The following is a 26,796-nucleotide window of genomic DNA, read 5'->3' as shown; positions in this document are numbered from 1 at the left end:
AAATGACCCCCCTATAGCGTAACCCTAATCACGGGAGAGAAACCACCCACCACGGGAGATGAAATGAACAGCTGAAGACATCACTTAGAAGAGTGAAATCACAATTAATCCCGTATTCAGAATTTATATTTACCAATGAAAAAAACTCACAAACACTTTCCCTGTGACCGTCTGTCGTTCAGTCTGTCCAATCCCTGCGCCGTAAACTACTCATCCAAGACGAATTACCGTCCTAATTACCTCAAACAGAAGCGTCGCCTCACAGGGAGTCACGACATCAGAAATAGGAGAGATTTATCACGGGGGCCTCAACCTACAACGACCTATGAACCCCCTTTACTGGATTACTATCTGGCAAAACCGGATGTGGCACATTTACTAAGGGCCCGCGGACCGCATCTCCGTCGGGTTTCCCGCCGATTTACGTTTTGCGCCGCATTTAACAGGGGGTTTTTTTTGCACGTGATGGGATTGTGTCGCAATCGCGCCGCTTTCACACGGCACAAATCGGGGGATCGGGGGACAATCTGACGGATTCAGACAAAACGCAGGATTTAATTTTTTTTTTTAAAACGAAAACGTTATTTGTATAATTTGTTGATTTCTGATGATTTATTCCCTTTAATTGAATTTAGAACGACATGGCGACATTGCGAGCGCTCAGCGGGAACGATCACGACTCCTTTCTCTCGCTCAACAAGCTTCCACGGAGATAATTCACCGAATGACAAAACTGAGGGCTCACAACGCAACGGAGAACAGCGCAGCGGAAGGCGTCTGCTAATCTGAGCACGATGGGGCGGCTTCATCAACTTACGTTTTTTTATAGGAGCTTATTTGCTGTATACTTTTATAGCTTTATGTATTGTTGACAGCAAAATGACATGGGAAATGTTGTAAGTGGCGCAATTATACACATCATAGGAAGAACTATCCCCCGCCTGGGAAACTTTATAGCGCAAAGATGTAGCGGGAACTGGGAGTAGAGCGTAAAACCCTAGGCCGGGGGGAGGAGGCGCTATCATGATGATGTAATCCAGAGATGCTAATAGTGAAGGCTTATCCCTAGTGGTGTAACTTACCCCTTTCCGTTTTGCTTTTTGCGTTTCCATTGTTATACAAGGCCATTGTCAGGGCTGTGAGTCTGTGGACCCTCTGGACCACCGCGGGAGATGGTATTAGCCGACACCTAGGACCGGAGTCTTAGGGGCACCTGGTCTTCACCAGAGCCCACAGCAAAGCGGGATGGACTTGCTGCGGCAGGAAGCCACCAGGTCATTCTACAGGTGCGACTAGCCCGCGGTGACAGCCAAGGTAGTACCCGGGGAGACAGCGGGAGAACAGCACAGGAAGGCACACTAGGACTCACGTCAGGAAACACAGGAACTGGCACACGGATCAGGAACACAGGAACGGGGAAATGGCTTGAAGATCCAGCGGGGAATAATGGGATCCGCCGGATCAAATACCAACCCGGAAGTGGCCAGCGCCAATCACCTGTGTGCTAGTCCTTTAAAGGGGACCTACCACCATGATTCTACCTATAAAGGTAGAACGGGTGGTAGGTGGATGAATGGGACGTAACTTACGTAAGGATAGCCCTTTTTGGAATCCCTTTGTAAACTTTTATCAGTTGATATGTTAATTTAATTAAGCGGCTACTGGGGCGTGGAGTAGCCGGACATGAGGCTACTAGTCGCGGCTACTCCACGCCCCAGTAGCCTTGTTCCTCCGCCTACCGGGTAATCTTCGGCGCGCAGCTCCTCGTAGCTGCGCGCCCTCGTGCGAATATCCTGCGTTCTGCGCATGCGCAGGACGCAGGCCTACGGGTGCGCGGCCGTAGCTCCGAGACCGGCGCTACTGCGCAGACGCCGGGTGCTCGGACGAAGATTACATGGTAGGCGGAGGAACAAGGCTACTGGGGCGTGGAGTAGCCGCGACTAGTAGCCTCATGTCCGGCTACTCCACGCCCCAGTAGCCGCTTAATTAAATTAACATATCAACTGATTAAAGTTTACAAAAGGATAGCCGGGACGTAAGGATTAGCCCAAAAAGTGCTATCCTTACGTCCCATTCATCCACCTACCACCCGTTCTACCTTTAGAGGTAGAATCGTGGTGGTAGGTCCCCTTTAAGTCTCTGATCTCGCCCTAAGGTGAGAGATCTGGAGAAAAAAAAACCATTTAACACAAGGAAAGAGTGAGATTGCTAAATTACCAGAGAAGCAGATGGAAAAAAAAAGACTAGAACTAGCGAAACAAATTATTTATTGAATCAGTACGATCCCAGAGATACCAAATTCATTATTATTAGGTTTCATTATGTTCTAATTCTAAAAAAAATGTAAGTCTTTTGTCCAAAGGAAAAAAATTCTAAGTTTTGGCATGTTCGTTATTGGGTTCTTTGCCAGGAATAATTTTTATAGTTTGATGGATGGTAAACTTTTTGGGACGTGGTGATACCAAACATGTTTATGATGTAACCTGTTTATTTATTTTATGGGGGTGGGGGGTGATTTGAATTTTGCTGGCACTGTTGGAAGAATGCAGCCATGTTTCCCTAATCCTGTACAACCCCTCAAAGAGGACCTGTCACCTCAATTTTCGGCACCAGGAGCTGCTTACTAAAGTAAGCAGCTCCTAGTGCTTGAACAAACGCCCCAGTGTTACAGTGATAGCGTTACCGGAAACCTCCGGTAACGCTATCAAACACTGCGACGGAGTACAATGTAATCATCAGACAGCTCGCAAAGCTGTCCGATGTATTCATGAGTGGGCGGTCCGAGGCGCTGCCTCTTCCCCGGATGCCCCGCTCGCTCCATAGGCCGGCAGTCACCGCCCCTAGCCACGCCCCAACCCCGCCCCCTCATGAATACGTCGGACAGCTTTGCGAGCTGTCCGACAATTACACTGTACCGGTAACGCTATCACTCTAACACTGCGACGTTTGATCAAGCACTAGGAGCTGCTTACTTTAGTAAGCAGCTGCTAGTGCCGATAAATTGGGTGACAGGTCCTCTTTAAAACCTCACCAGTGGGTGGTATATGAAGGACGGACATCGGATGAGCCGTGTAATGATTGTAGGTTTTATGTCCCTTTACGCAAGTGTTTAGGTCTTCATTAACCCCTCTGAGACCTGATCCGCCCTCTCCGTCCGCCCACGCTGTCTATTGCAGAGAAATTACTTGAAAAATGTCTTTCCTTATCCCCCGTGTGACCAGCCCGTCACTGCAAAGAGGGGTCGACAGCAAGGGCCACCGATCATGAATATATTTCTGTACCGCGTCGACTGAAATTTTCTGTTTGAAAGAAAATCCATGTCGATCTGGAGGCGATACAGGACTTCATTATGTGGAGGAGTTACAGGGTTATATGGTAATGACACACAGTATGGCACAATTACATGTAGAGGTCTCTGTCGCTGAGACCCCCACTATATGGTGCATTCCCTGTCCATATCATTAGATTCTTTCATTGCATAGTGGAAGGGGGGAAATCTCCTGGACAAATAGTTACATTTTCACAAATTCATAAAACTTTTTACTCTTCTTCCCCTTTCACATAATACAGATAACATTCACTAAAGAACCTCAGGCCAATGCATATAACATACAAGCTAGCTGGTGAATGCTGGGATATATCAGCAATCAAGCCCACCCCTCTAAAAAATGGAGTCTGCCTTGAGGAGAAACCATTGTAATCCCTCAAAGGATGTGATGACTTGTGCATCAGAACCCCCTGCAGTGTTGATAATGGTACAACCCCTTTAATGGTAATGGTCCTGGGGTCCTAACAGACAACTATCCTTATCCAAGCCTTCTTCATGGATTTTTCTATATTTATACAGCGCTTAATGCAATTTCCTTAGAATTCTTACACGTTTCGCTTTATGGTATGGGGGTTATATATCTGTTGAAACTACAGATCGATCCAGAGAGTCTAAATGAGCCAAATCTACAGAAAATCAGATTTTTAGAGATTTATTGATCGCACACAGGAAGCAGCTCGCTCTTGTTTCATCGAGCTCACAGACCAGATAAAGGCCAGAGAGCGGCCTATGTACAGTGCGGGTGTATGAAGGCTGGCACGCTATCAAGTATACTAGGAGTAGAAATAATCATGGGTGGTATATGGATGCTCCGCCCCCTTATCATACTGTGTACATATTTTTTTGGATTACTTGGTACATCATGCAGGTCTCAAAACGCAGAGATTCTCCATAGATTCTCCTGCAGGATCATAACATTTGGGTCCAGCACTTTCTGCTCTGCGTTCAGCACCAGAGACAACACATCACATAGCTGTGCATCACAGGGAACGTTCCGTGTTGTAGACGGAAGCTTCTGTGTTGATTACTTGTAGCCAGATCTGATTGCTGCAATCCATATTTTGAGTCAATTCTGTTCTTCTTTGATGTTATGTGACCACATTCCCAGTGGAAAAACGTACTCTTTATCCAATATGGCGACTTTCAAGATGGTGGCCATGTTCCAGACAAGGCCTTAAATATAGACACACACACACCCCCCTTGCCCATTACTTGCTGGGGGATTCGGATAATTTTTTATATAATTTATGACATAAAAGGGCGTCCTAGTACTTTTCACTCACCCTGTGCATACACACAATGGCCCATATTTACCAAAGTGTTTGCGCCAGTTTTTGTCTGATATTGCAAACTGCTTGTATATGTATTTAAGAAGTGTCCGCGACATTTGTGTTGCGGCTGCACTATACCCAACAAAACACAAATTTCTGCACATGAAGGTTCTTTCCGGAAACTGCACCTTTTTGATAAACATGGGCCATTCTATGTAATGGAATACATTACATTTTGGGTTCTGATTATGGTAGTCACTTCCCTACCCCCTCACATAGCATTAAATTAACGGATGCATTTTATTAGTTGTTTAGTAGCTTAGTTTGTACAGTCCTTGGATCCAAAGCCTACTCTATATTTCTCCTAGTTTTCATACTTCTCATATAAAAAATCTTATATTCAGACCACCACTAGGGGGAGCTACCAGTCGCAGATTTACATGGCTCCCTCAGATCTTAGAAGCCCTCTGTTCCAGTGTACAAACCTTGAGTAGACCCACCTAAATTTAGAGGAGATTCTCCGGACACTAATACAGGCGGTTCCCTACTTAAGAACACTCGACTTACATACGACCCCTAGTTACAAACGGACCTCTGGATATTGGTAATTTACTGTACTTTAGTCCAAGGCTACAATAATCATCTATAACAGTTATCACAGGTGTCTGTAATGAAGCTTTAGTGTTAATATTGATTCTTATGACAATCCAACATTTTTAAAATCCAATTGTCACAGAGACCAAAAAAAGTTCTGGCTGGGATTACAATGATAAAATATACGGTTCCGACTTACATACAAATTCAACTTAAGAACAAACCTATAGACCCTATCTTGTATTGTATTATGCTTGTATTAAGATAAGATTCATCACCTAGATTGGCTTTATGGGCTCTGACCACGGCAATGACCTGGTGGTAATATTGGTAATCACTTACTCGGGATGAGAATCTGCTGCCAAAGCACTGACAACAAATTGACAACCTGGACTCTCACTATTTAGGGAAGCATGGTCTGGGGGTTTTCCTGCTGAAAAGTGGTGTGGTGGTCCGTATTGTCGGGATTGGTGGGGGTGCCCGTGGTCAGACCGGTCACCATGTTATCCACTAATACTAACCCCTGTATCTCCGACTGATTTGATTAGTACATTGTCCCTCATTCTGTGAATTAGAGATTGCATTAAAGGGCTTTTACAAGAAATCTGGAAAACCTCCTAGACAGCTGGGGCAGGGAGGCAAAAAGAGAAAGCATACCCTTCCGGCTTCCAGTTCTCCGGTCACTCCAGGACGTTTCCACAGCACTACATCCAGCCATGCATTTCATGGGGTCATAGGACCTACTTTAGCTAATGACTGACCTCCTCAACCCTGCGGACAAAAAAAAATCAGAAAGAAAGTCTCATGGTTATAGGAAATCAAGTCCCATGGTCCGTAGAGGCTACTCATTGGCCAAAGTGGGTTCTGCGACCCCGTGAAACTTCTGCTCAAGCAAAGTGACCAAAACTGGAAGTACCAGATGTGGGAACTTAGTGCTGGACACGAAGAATGTTTTTCCGATTCCAAGATAAAGGTTAAGGAATTAGAGATGTTGAACGTTCTCTCTAAAGATAGTTCTATTTTTATAGATTTCTATTTCTATAGATTTTTGTACCCCAAACAATGAATGACCTGCACCAGGAGAGGCCATCAGCAGGTGAGAGATGAGGTCGAGGTCAGGAGAACGCAGCTTCTACAGCGTGGGCCTGGGCATCTTATGAAGTGTTCTCCTGACCTTGTCCATAGGATTGGCGGGTCAGCCACACCCTCACCTATCAGTTGTCGTCTTTTCTATTGATAGGTCCTTAATTGTTTTGAGACAAAAAAAAGCCTTTAATACAAATGTGTTAACTATAATTTGCTGTGATCACCAAGATGTGATAAGACTACAACTCCCAGCATGCTCTCACTGCCGCAGGTTGTATATCTACAACAGATGGAGATCCGTAAGTTGGCGATCATTGCACGTTGTAACTTTGGAGAAATCGAAGTTCCGCATGAAAGTGTTAATCTCGTTGGGGGTTACCTAACTAGGTCAGTGATGTGTAATATCCACAACTCCCACCAATAACGAGCGTCTGCGACAAAGGTGGAGGCAGAGAAGACGTCGCCTTCATTGTGTCATTACCGAGAGATTAATGGGATGGGAAAAAAATTAATGAACTTCATTTGTGAGAGAACTAGTCACACAACATAATCATCATCAGAACGATAAAAGAAGAGCATAAAACACCATAATAAGTCCATAAATATGATAATAGGGACAATGTAGCTACCTGTGTCATCTCTAGGACTTGTATAGAGAGGAACAGCTGTGGGCGATGTAGGGGCAGTGGTCACACGTGGGCCAGGGCTGTAGGAAGCTCAAAGCCCCCAAGACCAGGACCATAACAGACTATAAAGACACATGATGAAAGCAGAGAGTAGCTTATCATCAATCTTCCCTGGTCTCCTCCTAACAATGTCTGGAGTAACCTCAGGAGTCTGGTCTAGGGTTTTGTATTTGTTTAGGGCAGTGATGGCAAACCTTTTAGGGACTGAGTGCCGAAACTACAAGTAAAAGCCATATATTTTTACCAAAGTGCCAAATGCCAATTTAAAGTGACTCACAGGTTTCAAACGTATTGGCGTCCTCAGTACATCAATACAGGAGAAAAGCGAGAAATTTGGATTATTTTTGTAGTTTTCCTCTTAAGTCACCTTAACAGGATGAATCATAGGTCTGGAGAGGGGGCTACAATGATAATCCACCTCGGTCCACACCTCCTTGATTCAGGTCTTGATTCCTGAATTGTGACCTTTGTTCTGGGTGATGGCTTGAGTGCCCCAAGAGAGGGCTCCGAGTGCCACCTCTGGCACCCGTGCCATAGGTTCGCCACCACTGGTTTAGGGAGTCTGAATTTGGGTTGTAGTTGATTAGGGGCTTAGGGGTCGAATATGGGGTCTTTAATTGGGTATGTTTGATCTAGAGTTTAAATTAGTTTAGATCAGGAGTCCATTTTTGGTCGTACCACTCAACTTCAAGGGACTGCACCCGCAACCAGCACCCTAGATGCACCAACAAATACTCCATCCAGACATTAATTAATACAGACCCCAGACCAGAAAATTAAAAAAAAACAATATAGAGCAAATAGAAGACAATAAATAATCATGGATTCCCCAGACCTGACACTAACAAAAATAGAAACCCCAAAGTAGTCACTAATAATAAGAAAGAGACCCCATAGCAAACACTAATAATAATGAGAGACCCCAGAGACTGATAATGGAGACCCCAGAGCAGATGACTGATAAAGCTGGAAACACCAGATCAAATGTCAAATAATGGAGATGGTGGAGCTGATGACTCATAATGATGGAGACCCCAGAGCAGATGAATAATAATGCTGGAGATCCCAGAAGTGACAAGTTATAATAATGGAGAACCCAGAGCAGACAACTGATAATGCTGGAGACCCCAGAGAAGACTAATAGAACTGGGGACCACAGGGCAGATGAGTTATAATTCTTGGGACCCTACAACAGAAGACTGATAAAGCTGGAGACTCCAGGGCAGATGACTGATAATACTGGACACCCCAGAGCAGATCACTGATAATGCTGGAGACCCCAGAGCAGATTACTAATAATGCTCACCTCTCCTGGCTCTTCTTCAGCACCTATCTCCACTCTGCTCTCCCAACGTTGGTTGTATGTACCGGCATCAGGAGCCAGAGTAGAGCGAGTGGTGAGTACAGTTCAGGTGAGAGGACCCAGAAACATTGAGTACTTACAGTCAGCTGTTTACCCCAGGGACAATTGGAGTTTCAAATTTTTTGCCGTAATTGTACCACGGATTATGAATAAAGCTTCATTATAGACACCGTACAGCTGATCATTGCACCCGGGGACTATAGTAACATCCAGAGAGCATCACCAGAGGTCACAGTGGGTAGAGGGGTCCGTCTTTAACTAGGGGTTGTCTGTAAGTCGGGTGTCCACAATTTTTGCCCTAAATCATCACGTAGAGTTTGAGCTGCCAGACATGGAGTAAGGTATTCCTAACAATACATGGCACTCCACAGGTTGTTCCCATGGCTACAAATGTCACTAAGGATTACCAGATCTTCTCAATATATCCGCTAAGTGATAGCAACAGACATGTCTGAGAGTCGCCAAGTGCCGGTCTGGGTCAAAAGTTCCTATTTAGCACATCTCACGTTATAGTAGTAAATTGTGTGACTGATCTCAATGTCATCCGTAGAGAGCGAGATAGCCGGAGTATGTGGCGGCATTACTCACACATTTATGGGGCTATTTATGGAGCAAATTATTTCTTATATTGACACAAAACTGTATGTGATCGGACAGAGCGAGGATCATCACCGGCACCGATCCTTCTAACGCCACAAACAGCTATTAAACTCTTAAAGGGAACCTCACAGGGATATTTGGAACTTATGGGCTGGTGGCTCAGTGTCCCAAAAAAGCCACCAGGTTTGCAGGTAGGAGCTCGATCACCAGGATCGCAAACATTGTTTATTGTTCCGCCCTTTACCCCATGGAATTTACCATAAACCCAATAACTATCTTAGCTAAATTGCCCTGCCACTGTTCTGCTACAGCCAGTTTAGGAGGAGAAGTAGAATGAGTCAGGAGCACAGTCAGGATGTGACAGGCTAAGGAAACAGTCAGGAGCGCAGTCAGGATATTACAGGCTAAGGAAACAGTCTGGAGTGCAGTCAGGATCATAGCATCAGAAATCAGTCAGGAGCGCAGTCAGGATATTACAGGATAAGGAAACAGTCAGGAGTGCAGTCAGGATATTACAGGATAAGGAAACAGTCAGGAGTGCAGTCAGGATCATAGCATCAGAATTCAGTCAGGAGCACAGGCAGGGTGTTACAGGATAAGAAAACAGTCAGGAGCGCAATCAGGATGTGACAGGCTAAGGAAACAGTCAGGATCATAGCACCAGAAATGAGTCAGGAGCACAGTCAAGATGTGAAAGGCTGAGGAATAAGTCAAGAGTGCAGTCAGGATTATAGCAGGAGGAATGAGTCAGGAGCACAGTCAGGATGTGACAGGCTAAGGAAAAAGTCAGGAGCGCAGTCAGGATCATAGCGCTAGGAATGAGTCAGGAGCGCAGTCAGGATCATAGCGCTAGGAATGAGTCAGGAGCGCAGTTGTAATGTGATAGGCTAAGAAATCAGTCAGGATGATAGCACCAGGAATGAATCAGAAACGCAGTCACGATTTGACAGGCTAAGGAAAAAGTCAGGAGCACAGTCAGGATGATAGCACCAGGAATGAGTCGGCAACGCAGTCACGATTTGACAGGCTAAGGAATAAGGCAGGAATGCAGTCAGGATCATAGCACTAAGAATACATTAGGAGCGCAGTCAGGATGTGACAGGCTAAGGAATCAGTCAGCAGCATAATCAGGATCATAGCACCAACAATAAGTCAGGAGCACAGTCGCCTGACCCCTGAGGAAGCTGTGTGAGGAGGGGAGCTCACAATGTGGGGAGGATCTGGGGCCACAATTTGGGGGGGGGGGGCACAACGTAAGGGGGAGCTAGGAGCACAATGTGACAGGAAGCTGCGGGGGTCACTAGGGGGTGAATGATTGGAGTGAGTTTGTCCATTTTCTTGTCCATTCTGGACATCTTAGTGGCTCAGTGGGAAACACTATTAACTTGCATCAGCAGATCTATTACCCATCTCTATTTTAATTCCTACCTTTGAACATCCTCTTGTTCCTCTTGTTCCAAATTTCTATCCATTCTTGCTATAATTCCCACCATTGCACCTCCTGCAGCTGCTACAGTCTGTATGGTGGCTCAGTGGTTAAGATCTCTATACAGCCCTGCGGATTACGTTGGTGTTGTAGTTGTCAATAAAAATAATAACAATCCCTACAAGTTATTACTGTAAAATCAAGCTCCAGAGACAAATAATAGAATTGCTGTAAAATATTCCTGTATCCCTCCCCCTCTCGGGTTTCTGATCACTGCTATCTCCTCATTAGTCTGGAGCATAGTCATCATTTTGTTGGGTGATCAAAGCTCCCAGATCTGATGGATGTGACATGTGTAGAGGGAGATGGGGAGCTGCCTTCTCCTCCTCGGCCGCTAGGTGTCGCTGTGGCAGTGGCTGTCTGCAGAGTGCACAGAGCACAGCAGCAGCAGCATCCCCCTCCTCCAGCAGGAGCCCAAGTCAGTGGAGCTGCAGATTACAGACGTGTTCTCCAGCACTTTACCTCTGTGCCTGCTCCTGGCTTCCTCACTAGAGCTTTGGATCTGTTCCCTGTGCACCTACCTTTACCTACCCAGCAGCTGATGAGGACTTGCAGGAGGCTCATCTAGTGGTTTTCTATTTTGGAAGAGGGATGGAAGCAATGAGCATCCAGCAGGATGGAGGACCACTGAGGACTCATCCCATCTTCTGCATCTGAAGAAGCCACAGCCAGAAGCAACATGAGGCTCTGAGACCCCCACATCATACAAGGTACCCCCATAGCCCCTGCATGTACAGGGTAACCCTAAACCGAGCAATGAGATCACCCCCATCCCTGGGATGTGACTATTATCACCTCCCTAAATAATAGGAATGTAATGAATAGAGGATTGTAAGCAGAGCAATTAGCGGCGTCTAATTAATACTGCAGATTGTGCTGCTGAGAGATGGCAGAGCAGGAGCAGAAGTTTGTGGCTTCACTTGTCTGTGGGGATTAATGAATAAGTGACGAGATGTATGTGTGAGTATTACATGATGTGTGTATACAGTATTATGTGTGAGTATTACATGATGTATGTATACAGTATGATGTGTGAGTATTACATGATGTGTGTATACAGTATTATGTGTGAGTATTACATGATGTGTGTATACAGTATTATGTGTGAGTATTACATGATGTATGTATACAGTATGATGTGTGAGTATTACATGATGTGTGTATACAGTATGATGTGTGAGTATTACATGATGTGTGTATACAGTATGATGTGTGAGTATTACCTGACGTGTGTATATAGTATGATGTGTGAGTATTACCTGACGTGTGTATATAGTATGATGTGTGAGTATTACCTGACGTGTGTATATAGTATGATGTGTGAGTATTACCTGATGTGTGTATATAGTATGATGTGTGAGTATTACCTGATGTGTGTATATAGTATGATGTGTGAGTATTACATGATGTGTGTATATAGTATGATGTGTGAGTATTACATGATGTGTGTATACAGTATGATGTGTGAGTATTACATGATGTGTGTGTACAGTATGATGTGTGAGTATTACCTGATGTGTGTATATAGTATGATGTGTGAGTATTACATGATGTGTGTATACAGTATTATGTGTGAGTATTACATGATGTGTGTATACAGTATTATGTGTGAGTATTACATGATATGTGTATACAGTATTATGTGTGAGTATTACATGATGTGTGTATACAGTATTATGTGTGAGTATTACCTGACGTGTGTATATAGTATGATGTGTGAGTATTACATGATGTGTGTATACAGTATTATGTGTGAGTATTACATGATGTGTGTATATAGTATTATGTGTGAGTATTACATGATGTGTGTATACAGTATGATGTGTGAGTATTACATGATGTGTGTATAAGGGATTATCTGTGTATTTGTGTGTGTGTGTGTATGTTTGTTGGTATGTGTTATATGTATGTTGATGTGTGTGTTACAAGATGTGTATATATAGTATTATGTGTATGTACCTGATGTGTGTATACAGTATTATGTGTATATTTGTGTGTGTATGTATCTTGGTATGTGTGTGTGTGTGTTTTACAAGATGTGTGCATATAGCATAGTGTGTGTGTATGTACCTGATGTGTGTATACAGTATTATGTGTATATTTGTGTGTGTATGTATTTTGGTATGTGTGTGTGTGTGTGTTTTACAAGATGTGTGTATATAGCATAGTGTGTGTGTATGTACCTGATGTGTGTATACTGTATTATGTGTGTATTTGTGTGTGTATATAGCATAGAGTGTACGCGTATGGACCTGATGTGTGTATACTGTATTATGTGTGTATTTGTGTGTTTATGTATTTTGGTATGTGTGTGTGTGTGTGTTTTACAAGATGTGTGTATATAGCATAGTGTGTGTGTATGTACCTGATGTGTGTATACTGTATTATGTGTGTATTTGTATATAGTATAGTGTGTGTGTGTGTGTTAGTCTATACCATACTGTGTGTGTCTGTACCTGATGTGTGAATATAGTATTGTGTGTATGCATGTATATGTTTAGGTGTATTACATTAGTACATCTGTACTCAGTATCATACATTTACTAGTGTGTTACATTATGTATACAGTATTGTGTGTGTACTTGTGAGTGTGTATTACAACATGTGTGTATTAGTGTATACAATATTGTGTGTGTACGTACCTGATGTATGCACTGTAATACATTGTATCATCATTCAGTATTATGTATTTATTGCTGTATTATATTATGTGTATGAATGCCTGAATTTGTGTATGTTGCATTTATGTGTGTGTGTGTGTGTGTGTGTTTTATTTGTATGTTTATAAATGTGTGTATATGTGTACAGTATACAGTATGTCTTGTGTGTGTTTATGTATGCACATGTGTATATACAGTATTGTGTGTGTATGTACAGTATGTATGCATATGTGTGTAAGTACATTATGTGTATACAGTATTGTGTGTATTTGCAAATGTGTATGTGTGTATACTGTAGTTTATGTATATGTGCATGTGAATACTTAGGATGTATGTGTAACTGTATGCATGTGTATATGTGTACGCTTGTCAGTATTTGTATGTGTTCTGATGTTTGAATGTGCATGTATATGTCTATGGATGTGGGTTCTCGTATATGTGTATGTATATACATACATTTGTATATGTACATCTGTCTGCTCTTGTGTGTGTATGTGTACGTGTATGTATTTGTATATGTAAGTATGTACATGTTTCTTTCTACAATATGCTGATGTGTGAATGTATGTGCATCTATGAGTGTGTGTATTATCCCTCTATGTGTCTGTAGAAACGTGCGTCCGCTTATGTGAACGAGTCTGCAGGTGCGTATCTAGAAATATTAGTATTCTTATGTGTATGTGGATATAAATAATGAACCATAGATAGATAGATACATACATACATGGAAAGGACACGGATAGATAACTAGATGAGACAGATAATTAGATAGATGGAAGATAGATATGAGATAGATAGATTAGGAGATAGATAGATAGATAGATAGATATGAGATAGATAGATAGATAGATAGATAGAAGAGAGATAGATAGGAGATAGATAGATGATTGATAGATAGATAGATAGATGATTGATAGATAGATAGATAGATAGATAGATAGATAGATATGAGATAGATAGATAGATAGATAGATAGATAGAGAGATAGAGAGATAGATAGGAGATAGATAGATAGATAGATAGATAGATAGATAGACATGAGATAGATAGATGATAGATAGTAAATAGATAGTATCCGCTGCTAATAGCTCTCATTCCCTGATATATTTAGATGGGGGATGGGCTCCTCTATTTGGAGTCATTTATGATAATCTTAATGTCACTAAGTAAACATAGAACAAGTCTCCTTCCCATGTTGCATCCTGTGAGATGCATCTGTGTGCATTGTCTATAAATCAGTAGGGGGCGCTCTTTCTATTTGGTGTTGCATATGGCAAGGTGATACCATGCACACTTATTTATCTGTTCACAAACTTTATAGCCAATGAGATGACTTTATCCTGACTGCTATAATAATGTATGCCCCCCCCCCCCCTCCACATCTGTAGACACCCCAGGACTCCTGCTATAGGGGTGCACCAGCCCTACAGGGTGTATCTAGCTTCAGCACCACGGACAGTGCTGAGATCGGACCGGACTTGTACATTCAGAGCCTCCCTGCTGATACAGATGTGGCAGAGCTGAGTTTGTCATCTGGTTGATCTCCTGTAGATATCATGTTCTGTAGTTTTTTAAATTTATGCAGATTTATTATTCGCAGTTATAGTGCGGAAAAGTTTTTTTAAAATGTGTTTTGTGTTTTGGCTTCAAATTGCAACTGAGAAAACTTGACCTCTTCCCATGTGTGACTATCCACAGGACGTCCATAGTGATGGGTGAGGGGCACAGGGTACAACCAGGGGGGTCCACAGCACGTGTGACAGATCACTATGGAAACTGTTGATATTAAGTATGTTTTGGTGGGAAGAATCTGTGAACACGTGTGTAGGTGGAATCCAGGATAGATACAAAGGTAAAAATGTATCAGATAGAACAGGCAGATTTTATATGGATATTGGGCCACATTTATAACTTTTGTGCGCCTAAGTGTAGTAGTTGCGGCCTAAATTCTGGCGCACTGTTTTGCCAGAATTATCACCAACTGTGATAAGGTAATTTCCTGCCTCTTATTAATCACTTTACTTTAACACAGTTTAGGCGCAGTTTAGGCGCAATGTTAGATTCGGGCACTTACATGTGATCCTGCTACAAGCTCCTCTCTGCTTCTCCCACAGCCCAGAATGGAGATAACACTCACAGCAGCACCCAGGTGTGTGACACCCAGCACCCAGTGACCTCCTCAGCAGTGGCTTCTCCTGGAGGGGATCCCCCAGTGCTGGCCTCCTGCTGCACCCCTGTAATTCTGCACAGTATCCCCCTCAGACACTGTGCAGAATTACATGGGGGACACTTGTTTGTAGTATCTGCAACATTCTACAACATTCTGAAACTTCTCTTGCTCTTGCTCTGAGCTCAGGATTCTGCAGAATGTTTTGTAAATAGAAGGTGATGAACTGTAAATAGAGTCTGCAGCTCCTGTCTGCAATGTATCTAATGTATCTATTATCTGTACTAGTGTCTGCAGTGTCTGTATTATCTGTACTAGTGTCTGGCTGAGCTCTGCTGCTGGGGATGAGCTGCTCTGCACAGGGGCTCAGTGTTACTTCTCAGATAATTTCACCTTCGGACTGGAGTATTTTTGCGCCTGAATGAAAAGTCGCAAGAGATGAATATCATTATCATAATGTCACGTATGTACACAGTGTTGATTCTTTGCTGTAGAGATAGAATAAATGCGGAGAAATGTATTATATTTCTTGATGGTTTCCTCATTGGTTGAGTTTTCTGGATTTGAACAGCTTTAAAAAGAAACAAATAAAGAACTCCTTTGATGTAATAATAATTCCCATGAATTTCATGTTTTCCTAATAATCTCCCCTCCATTGTCTATGATGTCTCTTTCCATTATCGGACATTACTGATAATTCTTCCTTGTACACAGGGACATATGTTTTAATTAATGTCTCTTTATTACGGCGGCGATGTGTAATCACCCGTATCTCGCTTTATTTACCCTGGCAGCCCGGACGGGCAGGAAAGTCATTTATTCTGTCCTGCGTGCGGAATTATTTCCCATTATATCCCATCAGCCGCTCATTCTTACAGTAGATATGAGAAGGGACACATTGTACGGGATATCTGGGTGTCGCTGATAGGACTGCAGTGATAAGAAGGCTGTAACTGCCATTGCCACTAGTAGGCGCTATGCTGTTCTTTCTTGTTCGTCAGGTCAGTGAGGTTTCTGTTACATTGCATGTATCAATAATGAACAACTTACCTGCTTTATTTATTTGTTTTTGTACATTTATGATAATTGTAACAATGTAATTAATATTTGGAAAAATCCGGAATTTTTCCACATTCTAATGGTGATTATTGAGCTCTTACAATAGGCTGATACATAACTTTTCAGCACGGGCTGTGTACACTGCGGGCATTGTATCAAGATCTATTACAAATCTTAAGGCTCATTGACAATAGGTAACGGTGATGCAACACGTTTACATCCTTCCCCTATAACTGAGCATGCTCATTACACTCATCTATGTCATCCAATGAGTGCTATTATTCTGGAGCTTACTTATATCCAGGTGTAAATCAAAGCAAGTTGGTGTTTCAGAATATGCGGACATGGTTTATTTCATAATCACATAAAGAAAAGAGTAATATTTGCAGTTTTGATTTTAGGCCCCGCCATGGGTACGGATTTGGAGCTTTCACTCTTCCTCCTGCAGAGATCTTGCTCACTACATTGTTCTTAACTTATAGGTTACTTGTATTCAGGGTCATGACCTTAGCAAAGGTTTCAGAAGTTGTGGAAAAAGGGAAAATTTCTCTTGTTTTCACTTATAAAAATGTACAAGGTTCAGTTTGACTTCTCACTACATTCTTTTATAGAAACCAATGAGAGGTCTTCTTCTGAAGGCTACTGGTGTCCAGTTATAAAGCAAATGTCCTTACTTGATGTTACAGCATAGGAGACAAGGTTTATTCTATAATCAGGTAAAGAAAAGAGTAGCATCTGCAGTTTTTACTTTAGGTCCTGCCATGGGTACGGTCACTGGGCAAGAAATCTCCTTCCCTTCTTCCTCTTGCACAGTAATGTCTGCACAGAGCGTGCTCACTACATTGCCCCTAACTTATAGATTACTTATATTCAGGTCTAATTGACCTCAGTAAAGGTCACAGAACTTGGGGAAGAAGGGAAGTTGTTTTTTTCACTTAAAGGGCAGCGACCACCACGATTCTACCTATAAAGAGCTACGGCGGCGCACCCGTGGGCCCGCGTTCTGCGCATGTGCAGAACGCCGAAGATTACATGGTAGGAGGAGGAACGAGGCTACTGGGGCGTGGAGTAGCCGCGACTAGTAGCCTCATGTCCGGCTACTCCACCCCCCAGTAGCCGCTTAAAAAAATTAGCATATACAGGCATTAAAGTTTAAAAAAGGATAGCCGGGACGTGAGGATTAGCCCAAAAAAGGGCTATCCTCACGTCCCACTCATCCACCTACCACCCGATCTACCTCTATAGGTAGAATCGTGGTGGTAGGTGCCCTTTAAAGAACAATGTACAAGTTTTAGTTTGACTTTTGGACCCACCGTTGGTTTGAACCCACTTGTGTTGTATGTACTGGGATCATTGCATCATAATTTATTATAAAATAGGTGATAATGTTGGGCCACTTTGTACATCCTTTGCCCGTATCCCTTACAGAGTATCACTGAGCATGCTCACTATCTTATAGAAACCAATGAGAAACATCTCATCTGCCAAACATTCAGCTGATATTACAGAATAGGGGACAGCATGGTTTCCTCCATTATTTCCTGTTCTGACTTTAGGTACCGCTATGGGTACGGACAAGACACCTAGAATTTTTTTCTGTAAATGGGATCTTACATTCATTTTCTTGACACTCACAGATGAATGTGTTAAGTGAATAGTTTTCAAGTCACTTACATTATAAATCTCATAGATTCCATTGGTATGAATATCCATATCCATTGATTAGGTCCCTATAATCATATTGATGGGGGTCCAGGATCCAGGACCCTTACAGAACAGCTGCTCTCAGAAGTGCATACAGAGAGAGAATGATAGAGGAAGCAAACAGCGCTGTTTGCAGTGTAGTGGCTGAAATGAGTCAATGCAAGTTTTGTCCCAGTCAAATAAATGAGAGCTGATATGCAGTAAATGGGTCTGATCACAATACAGAGAACAGATCTGTCTTCTTCCTGCTCCATTCTCTGGTTATCAGTGACTCTTTGTGGGTGCTGGGCCCCCAGTTATCTTATACTGATGACCTATCCTTAGGATAGGCTTTTAACATATACAGCCTCCTTATTTCCATCCCATTCATACTTTATGCAATTCCTATGCGATTAGCTCCACCTAGTGGTGGCTGCATGCTGACAGAATTTGGTTTATCTTTGTCGCATACATTAATTGGGGGTCATCATGTGTTATGTAACCACTAGACATTGCCTATCTTTCCTTCTTCTTCCCCATCCCTTCCCCCAACAAAAACATTCCCTTAATTATAGTTGCTTTTGCATATGGATATCTTGGAAGCTTGAGGTGTGAATTGAGTATCCACAGAAAAGTGTAATATGACATTTACAGGATAAAACATTTCACGAAAAAGACTCATTTTTTTCCACCTGAACATTTCGATGTATTTACACGTTTTTTTTAATGACGTCTATTTATAACATCCAGATTGTGACTCATAAGGTTAATCCACGCACGGGGGAGATTGTAATTAGAAGATGAGATCTACCTACCTGATGTACCTACCTACATGCATAGAACATGTGACAGAACTCTGCTCGCTAATTAAGAAATGTTACAATTTCGGAACAGAACATAACGGTACTGCAAACCTGAGAGATGGGGGCGCTGTTTTATATCAGTCTATGGGAAATGACTGTATCCAGCGGTGGTGAGAAGTGGTACTGCAAGACGCGATCTCCCAGGAAATGAATACCACACAATTGGTTATAAACATTTCCATAGCTGTCAAAGTAAAAATGGGTAAACCATTGTATTTGTATCTATGGAAAAACAGTAAATCCACTAGTGGTGATAATTTTTATGGTGAGAGACAAAATAGCAAACATCTCTTAAAGGAAATCTCCTAGCAGAATCCATCAGGATAAACCAAGGGCACTAACTCATAGATCCAGGCACCGTGACTGTGGTAATCTACTTATATTTGTTATCTATGGCCTCCTGCCTTCTAAAATCAACTTTTAAAATTATGAGCCTGAAGGGCTATCCTAGCCCCTGTGTGATCTGGCAGTGCTTTTCACTGCACAAGTACTGAGAAAGCAGGGGAGGATGAGACAGTGTAACAGCCTCTAAAGCCAGATCACAGAAGCTTATTAGCATAATTTTTACAGTTGATATTAGAAGGATGTAGACCATGGATAACAAATATAAGAAGATCCCGGTGCCTGGATCTATGTGTAATGTCCCTGGTTTATCATGATGGATTTTGATGTTAAATTTCCATCAGTGTGAGTTTATTACAATGATTACTGCTGAGATTATCAGCGATCACCTGTAATCTATGTCAGGATACAGCAGTAGTAGCTCAAATTCCCTACAGTGCCCCTACAGGTGATATCAAGTATTACACAGTTTCCATTGAAATCAATGGCTGTCCATGAGATACATGAACACTCAGTTATTAATTATGAGGTTGGTAAATAGATTATGTAAGTCCCAAATCTGTAAAATTGGGAAAGAACGCCCACTTTAGGGAGGGCTAATGGGCGGAGTTTACGCAGGACAAGTAAAATTTGTGAGAAATTTCCAAAAAATCGGTAAGATCCCACAAAATTCTTGACTGTTGGCCAATATCTTGTACAACCTGTTGGACTCTAGATGACACTACTAGTGGCCGATGAGGGGGCTCAGCCATAAGGGGTCATCACTGGAGCCCACAGAATCCCCATATTGAGCGCCAGCCTTACGTTCCAGGGGAACCGCATCTGTATTTAAGAAACTCTCTGCATATAGTAATCATAGGATTCAATTATTCCGGCTGATTTTCAATGCAGGGAGTAGTGATAAATATGTTTGTATTAATATATTCTCTCCGGAATCAACATTGTATCCGGTACAATCAGATAGAGGTTGTAAGGAAGAGATTTGCAACGTGCCGGTTATTTGCTGTGACACAGGAGATGTAAAAAGCGCTCAGCCGGAGCCGAGGAGAGGAGCTGGAACCCGGGCGGCCCTGCTGCTCCGTAATAAAATCATCTCATTAAAATAACACTCTGTTGTTTTAATTCAATGAGGTCGTTAGCTGCCACGACAAAATGGGGTAAAGTCTACAGGACATGCCCCTCCCTCCTCGCCCCCAGCAATTTTTTTGGGGTAATTAAAGTGAGAATTATTTAATTTCTTCAATATAAGCATGAAGCTCCTGTTTAGACCACTTTATGTATACAGCTCCTATGCAGGCCAATGTGTCTCCATGGCTACAGACTACAAAGAATCAACGGGAGGGGGGGGGTGGCAGCTTGTGTCATAACTCTCATTGTACAGAGTAAGGGTAAAGGATTTACACTGCAGAAATTTTTAGAGGAAGGGATTAGAATTATCACTATTTTAAGACTTTATGCCCTTACCATTTTCTATAAAGGTGCGTCATAGGTTTTGGAAATAAAGGTCCCATAACATGTGATAGAAAATAAGTGGTTAGTATTGTGTTAGTGCCAGGCAGCTGCTGCAAAGGAGCCGTATTTTTATCGTGTTTGAGTTCTTTATTGAATTCAGTGAAACTTCTTGAACTTTGCTCTTCTTTCACCATCTCTTTATTGCCAGAGAATAAACTCTCGGTCGTGATGGGTGCCACCTTTTATTCCCCTCATTAACACCCTCCAAAAAATGAAGACAAGTGCGTCAGGGTTATTACATGGCAGTCGTATTCCATTGTCTCCTTGCTATCCCACCTTCACAGAGGAACTCAAAAGTGTTTCCCGAGGGCTGAACATCCATTATAATTCCGACAAAAAGATGCGATTCCCCTGGAGGCCGACTTAAACTTTCTCAGTCTGCGGGAACGGTTCCTGCTGGAGAATAATGCAGTGTAATGGGAACACAAAGACGGGAATGTGTTCTGTGACTGTGTGATGGGCCGCGTTCAGCCGGGTAATTCTGCTCATCGCTCCGTGGACATTGACATCTACCCATAGACTTAAATGTTCTAAATTGCCCTTTAACAGTTAAAGGGATATCATAAGGGTAGACATATAAGAGAGACATTGCATGAGGCTGCATCAAGTTCCCTGGAGAGAAGAGACTTATTGCAGGTCGGCCTTATTCCAAGTGTAAAAAGGTTTTCGGGAGCTGTTTTTGACACTGGCGTATCACAGTGGTGGGCCCCCAACTTTCAGAAAACACATCGACTTCATAAAATGTTGAGCTTCAATAACCTAGCATGGCCGCTATTCAGGACATTTTACTGTTCAATGCTTATATTTCTGCAAAAATGCAAAAAAATGTGGATTCAGGGCTCCTCAGGGGCGGGGCCATATTTTGATTTCAACATTACAGCGGAAGATACTGATAATGTCTGTTTATCCTGTACATATATATCGAGCTATGCAAATACCACCCCTTCTTTGTTTGAGGGGAAGCAAAGGGTGCAGGGACCTCCCAGACCCCTGAGGTTTAGAGGGTCCGCACCGGGCCTATCCCCCATGAGGAGCCAGGTGATAAATGTACAGGTTTTGCATTGCCGCCTATCAGGTATAAGTTGCGCCTCTTGTTGTGGTATGGATTGCGGATCTAGTTTATATATTTTAAACAAGTTTTAATGAAGTAGAACTGGACCGCGGCTCATCCCGAGGCTCGGAGGACGGACATGGAAAAATCAGTACCAGAAAAACACATCGGCTAGAAGGCGAAATCAATTTAGAGACAGAAATTCCTGCGAGACCCTTAGGGAGTTCTCCACGAGCCGAGGAATGGCTCGAGAAACTCTGGCGCTCGTAGCCGGGGGTCTTCTCCTATGTACACAGGGAGGGGCTGACACGCGAGGTGGGGGGTGTACATGTACATAGCCGGAGAGGGTCATCATACATTGTACTGGTGGGTTATCTGCGGGGGGCGCTGCAATGTAGACCACAGTGTTTACCTCTGTGCCAAACAATCTTTACAGCAGGTTTCATAAAGCAATAGCGCAACGCGGAGCGCGGAGCGCATACAAATGAGGACAATGCGTCTCCGCTCTGCCGTCATCCTGACTGTACTGATGTAGCAGAGCTCAGTCGGTCAAATGCGACCGGATTTTCAGTGTGGTTGAAGGACAAATTCGGCTCTGCTACAACTCCAAGTATCTTAATAGGCGTCACGACCATTCATGAGCCCACAGAGCCAGGATGGCTTAGGCACAGTCCTCCCTAGTCCAAAATTCTACTTGTATTGGCGTTGGGGGGTGCCGGTTGTGAAACACCTCCTGCAATTCTGATATCAATGACAAATCCTAAGGTTATGGAATTCCCCTTTAAGGGTTATTTTTTATTTTAAAGAAATTTCCCCTGAGAATTATTGAATCATAGGTTGAATGTGGTTGTAATCACAGACGATCATTTCTAGGAAGACCTTGACATCAAGTGTTAGATTTCCCCACAGTGACACCAGTGGTGGGAATGAGGAATTACACCATACCCATTGAAATCAATGAGATGTCCAAATAGTGCATGGTCCTCCAAGTAGAGAAATGGTCCAGAACTTTGACCACCCTGTAAAGTCAGAGGATATGTATAGATAGAGAAGGTCCTTGGAGGACAGGGAGGTCTTACAGTAGGTTTTCATGTTATGGTAGTGTCGTAGGACCAGTGTATCGGCTCCAAAGACATTTGGAAACCTTAGGAGAAATTTTACATATGAGTTTTTAGAAATCCATTATTCGGGGAGATGACTATCCTTTGGTTAATAAACTGGAGCCAGCAGCAGGAGGGAGCAGTGTTGATCTGGTAGGTGGTAGTGACTTACCTATTCATTCAGTGATGTCACTGAAGAGAGGGATTCATGTGATAGTAGCAATAGCATGTTCTAAAAATTGGGACGATATTGAAAGGAGGCAAAAGCCTCAGCTGCACAGAGTATTTCAGGAGAAGGGAATGGTAGGAAGTGATATTAGCAAGTACAGGGCTGGGTATGATGAACCTGTGTCATAGCTGTCATTTATAGTCTGTGAATAAGGACAGCAGCAGAAGAGGAGTGTGCAGATTTTGTGGGAGGCAGTGACCTGTCCCCTTGTCTTCTACTAAGTCTACCCTTCTATTTGATGATGTTTTGTTCTGGAAATGTCATAGAGAAAATATACTTATATATGCTGCTTATAACTTGAAAATACTGAAAGCCAGAGAAGAAGAGTGTGTTGACCCTTTGGGAGAAAGTGACCTTTCTGCTGGTTTTAGGAATACAGGTTTAGGGGCATCCTAAATGATATTACATATACAGCATATATCACATATACAGCACCCTTCTGCTACATATATCTAAGGACTAATGATAACAGCATAAGCGGAGTGAGCTGATCCTGTGGGAGAAAGTGACCTATCCACTGATGTTGTGGTTATGTCTAGGGAATCATGTTTTGATGCATTATCCTAATAATACAGCACAGATACAACACCATTCTATGACAGATATGGTAATGGTAGCACATTTACAACACATTTTTGCCACCATAGATCTGAGGAATAATGATCGCAGCAGAGGTGGAGTGTGCTTATCTGGGGGGAGGCAGTGACCTGTCCACTAATGTTGTGTTATAAGTAAGTGTATGGACTCATGTTTGGAGGCATTATCCTAAAAATAGCAGATATTGAACACTCTTCTGCTACAGATATCTGAGGAATGAGACAGCAGCAGAGGTGGAGTGTCATGATCCTGTGGAAGGCACTGACCTGTCCACTGATGTGGTGTATTTTGAGTAAATCTAGACATTTGTGTTTTGAGGTATTACCCTTATGAAAGCACAGATAGAACACACTTCTGCGACTGGTGTCTGAGGAACATTGATGGCAGCAGAGGTGGAGTGTCCTGATCTGGCGGGAGGCAGTGACCTGTTCACTAATAAGGTTGAGTGAATGGAACCAGAGTCCTTAGGTCCACATATTTATGATGAAAATACTGACAGCAGCAGAAGAGGAGTGCACTGATTTTGTAGGAGGCAGTGACCTGTTCGCTTACAGGTGAAAGATTAAAAGAGTCAGACAAAAATCGACCCTGCAGAGAGTGGGAACGATAAGAGCAGCAGGATCTGAATCTGATCATCAAGTGGGAGGAAGTCGACAGACTGAGAGAATTTTTTGAAGGACATGGTTGCCCAAAAGCACATCCTTAAATACTGAGTGCTCCCCCAGTGCCACAGATTGTGGTGATGATGCTGTCAAAATGATGCAGGGATATTGTTGTGTCAAACGCAGCTCGATTTACGGCTCGCTTCCCCAGCTTATTAGGGTTATATAATGCGATTATATCTCTGCAAAACAATCTCCAGCAGATTTAATGGAGCACAAAATGTAAAAAATCTCCACTCCTCTGCCTCAGCCCCAATTTACCTTCTCTGCTCTAATGTGTTATCTGTAAGATACGGCTAAAACTGCAGCACTTGTCAGCTTAGACACACACATACATACATACATGCATACATACACACACATTCACACACATACATACACACACACATACATACACACACATTCACACACATACATACACACACATTCACACACATACATACACACATACATACACACACACACATTCACACACATACATACATACACATACATACATACACACATACATACATATATACACACACATACATACAAACACATACATACATACACACACATTCACACACATACATACACACACACACATTCACACACATGCATACACACATTCACACACATACATGCACACCCACACACATACATGTACACATACATGCGCACATACATACATGTGCACACAAACATAAACTTTTCTTGCATGTCATAATATAATATTACCTTGGGAACCTGGAGAATATAGGGGCGGTAGTGCCGTGCCCTCAGCACTGTAGTCCTGTATCCCTTATCAATCATAGGATTGGACGGCATATTAAAGGGAATGCCCCAACATTCGATGAGTGGTCTATGACTATGATCAATTAACAGGGGGTGACTAGGATTTACTTTTGAGACCTGTAGGTCCTATAGATGTACAATCAGTACTAAATCGTTGCATCTTTAATGTAGTAAGATGATCATCCTTCCCCCTCCCGATTCTGCACTGGAGTCATTGGGTGTCATTAGTGGTTGCAGAGAGGGAGCTGATTCTAGGGTTGGGGGAAGGGGTAACAATGATGGAGTTGGAGTAATGTGGGGGCTGCCGCCTTTTCATTATTTCTCCTTGATACTGTTTGCGCCTCTGCGTTATATGTAAATGCTCATTAGGCGCGATCTCTGCATCGGCTGCAGATCATTAGGCAGAGAGATCTACATCCCTTATAGATACAGACTCCGGGGGGAACTCTGACACCCCCTGCTGTGTAATAGAGATAAATACCCCCTGGATGCTGTATGGACAGACATGATGAGGGGGGTGAGCACACGTGTCACGGGGTCAGAGGTTATGATCATCAAGTGATGAAAGGTTTAGATAGATAGATATGAGATAGATATGAGAGATAGATAGATAGATAGATAGATAGATAGATAGATAGATAGATAGATAGATAGATAGATAGAAGATAGATAGGAGATAGATAGAAGATAGATAGGAGATAGATAGATAGGAGATAGATATGATATAGATAGATATGAGATAGATAGATAGGAGATAGATAGATAGATAGATAGATAGATAGATAGATAGATGTGAGATAGATAGATAGATAGATAGATAGATAGATAGATATGAGATAGATAGATAGATAGATAAATAGATAGATAGATAGATAGATAGATAGATAGATAGATAGATGATAGATAGGAGATAGATATGAGATAGATAGATAGATAGATAGATAGATAGATAGATAGATAGATATGAGATAGATAGATAGATATGAGATAGATAGATAGATAGATATGAGATAGATAGATAGATAGATAGATAGATAGATAGATAGATAGATAGATAGATAGATAGATAGATAGGAGATAGATAGATGATAGATAGGAGATAGATAGATATGAGATAGATAGATATAAGATAGTTAGATATGAGATAGATAGATAGATAGATAGATAGATAGATAGATAGATAGATAGGAGATAGATAGAAATTAGATTAATAGATAGATAAATATTATATAGATGAATAACAGACCGCACCTAAATAGTCTGTAAGAAGAAATCTGGCGAGTCGTCCCCCGTCACATACAGTAATGTGGTGCAGCTCATCACTCATCGGATACAAAACAAATAAAGATGATTGGCGTGTATCGGCATTAGCCAGAGCCTCCTGATAGATCCAGCGGGTGCCCGGGGGGCGGGGTTTGGATCATACGCAGGTGCATGATACATCCCCCACTAATCTCATATAGATAGATAATCCAAGAAACAAGCAGCACTACAAATTATAGCATAAAGCAGGGTTGTCTTTATTCCATGGGGTGATGTTTCGGTATCCTGGAAATCCACTGGAACAATTTGGAGTGATGCCTATTTCTTGGATTATCTATACAGGACCCAGGCCGAAGGTCCAAGGACGTGCACCCGTTTATCACTGTGCTGCTCTGGACTTTCCTATACTCTATGGTC

The 26,796-nt window shown here is 42.5% G+C and overlaps 1 protein-coding gene across 1 annotated transcript in view; it reads left to right on the top strand.

Moving 5' to 3' along the window:
• Window positions 1–10,805: 10,805 nt before the first annotated feature.
• KCNJ6 (potassium inwardly rectifying channel subfamily J member 6) overlaps window positions 10,806–26,796 on the top strand; it is a 195,006-nt gene continuing 179,015 nt past the window's right edge. The window contains exon 1 of the mRNA XM_072138756.1: window positions 10,806–11,124. The gene's annotated coding sequence lies outside the window, so the exon portion shown is untranslated. The remainder of the gene's footprint in view (window positions 11,125–26,796) is intronic.

This window comes from Engystomops pustulosus, chromosome 2 (genome assembly GCF_040894005.1).
Source record: "Engystomops pustulosus chromosome 2, aEngPut4.maternal, whole genome shotgun sequence".
NCBI lineage: Eukaryota > Metazoa > Chordata > Amphibia > Anura > Leptodactylidae > Engystomops > Engystomops pustulosus.
This window is presented reverse-complemented; position numbering and strand designations above follow the sequence as displayed.